The sequence below is a fragment of the Schistocerca gregaria genome, unplaced genomic scaffold (assembly GCF_023897955.1).
Source record: "Schistocerca gregaria isolate iqSchGreg1 unplaced genomic scaffold, iqSchGreg1.2 ptg000290l, whole genome shotgun sequence".
Lineage (NCBI taxonomy): Eukaryota > Metazoa > Arthropoda > Insecta > Orthoptera > Acrididae > Schistocerca > Schistocerca gregaria.
In genome coordinates this window covers 751404-753437 of record NW_026061778.1, presented here as the reverse complement: position 1 = coordinate 753437, position 2034 = coordinate 751404, and positions in this window count along the sequence as shown.

The window sequence follows — 2034 nt, the reverse complement described above, 5'->3', positions numbered from 1 at the left end:
GTCATTCGCGACCGTCAAGGGAGATGCTGGTGAGTGGACCTTAGTGCTAGATAGCCGGCGCAGGCTACCCCAGACAACAGAAGAAGTAAAACTGTAAAGAGCTTGTGAAAGCAGCCCAGCTGTCTTTCTTGCTTTCTTTAATAACACGACGACACTGTGCACGTAATCGTTTATAATTAATACAATTCGCCATCGTATGGTGGCGTTTAAAGGTGCGTAAAGCATGTCGACGAGCACGTATAGCGTATCTACCTGCTGTGGTCCACCAAGGGACCGGTGCGCGACGTGGAGAAGAAGCAGTGTGAGGAATGGAATATACAGCAGCAGTGAGAATGACTTCCGTGAGGTGTGCGACCTGACTATCGCAGCTTGCGAAGGTTTGATCCTGGAAGGTCGCCCTGGAAGAGAAGAGCCCCCAGTCTGCTTTGGAGATGTGCCAACTAGTTGAGCATGTAGATGGGGTATGATGCAGGAGATGGATAACACAAGGGAAGTGGTCACTCTAATATGTAGCAGAAAGTGCATACCACTCAAAACAGCGTGCAAGTTGGGTAGTACATATAGAGGAATAAATGGGGATAGGTGTGAGTTGTGTCCAAAAGAAAAGTAGGGGCGGCAGTATTGAGGCTGACAAGATTGAGCTGGTTCAAAACGTCTGCTAAAAGAGAGCCCCTCGGACAGGATGCTGGAGAGCCCCAAAGAGGATGGTGAGCATAGAAGTCTCCAGTTAACAAAAATGGTGCAGGCAGCTGAGCAATAATTTGCATCATGTCTGCCCCAGTAGCAGCAGATGACGAATGAGTGTAAACGGTACAAACGGAAAAAGTGAAAGTGGGGAGAGTAATTCGGACGGCAACTGCCTGCAGGCCCGTGTTCAATGTGATGGGATCGTAGTAAATATCATCCTGGACCAGCAACATAACCACTCCATGAGCTGAAATACCTGCAGCAGTGGGTAGGTCAAAAACGCACAGGATATAGTGTGCCAAGGCAATTTGATCGATTCATTTCCTGGAGAGCTATGACGAGCGGACAGTGCAAGTGGAGCAGCACCTTTAAGTCCTCTCGGTTGGAGCGAATGCCGCGAATATTCCAGTGAGTAAGTGCAATCATGAGAAGAAAAACAAGATGCAAGAAGGGGGTCACCTCAAAGGCCGCTGAGGGCCTGGCTTTGAGCGAGCACTGCCGCCGCTATCAATAGGCGGATTGTCATTGTCCATTGGTTCAATAGGTTCATCGGCCATCTTGTTAAGATGGCCGGGAGGGGGAGCTTCCTCCAACGGTGAACGGCCAGATGTTGGGCTACCAGCGGTGCGGCCAGGGGAAACGGATGACGGCTTGGAGCGGCAACCGCTGGGTGCAGCAGGAAAAGAAATGCGCCGTGGCGGAGAAGGAGAACATTGCTTCCTATGAGCCTTCTTGGAAGGTCGTTTAGTGGTAGTACTGGTCGATAGCTGGGAGTTCGAGGTTCGTAGGAAGTCTGCACTGGACGGTTCCTTCTTGAAGGCCCGTGCATCTGACTTCTGGGTTTTCGTCTTGGCAGAAGCTGATGAAGGTGCTTGTGTCTGAGGGGTGACGGGAGGAAGAGGAGACGTCGACCGGGCGGTCTTAGCACTGGCCGAACGGGCGACCGTAGTGCTTAAGATCAGATCGCGTGTCTGCATCGATAACTCCCTGGTAGTCCGAGGAGCGGCGAGGACGGTACTATATTTCCCCGCTGGCAGCAGCGTGGGCTTCCTAATAGCAAATAGCTTGCGAGGAGCTGAGGTGGATAGTTTCTCTTTGACCCGAATTTCCTGTATACAGCGTTCTTCCTTGTAGATGGGACAGTCGTGGGAGGATGCTGCATGGTCACTCTTGACAGTTCACAGAATGATGAGATGGAGGTGGACGGTCACCCTCATGGACATCCCTGCCACAATTGACATTTAGCCGCGTTAAAACAAGACTGGCGAGTGTGATTAAAACGCTTACACTGGTAGCAGCGCGTAGGTGTCGGGACTTTGGGGCGAAAAGAAATAACCTCGTAGCCCG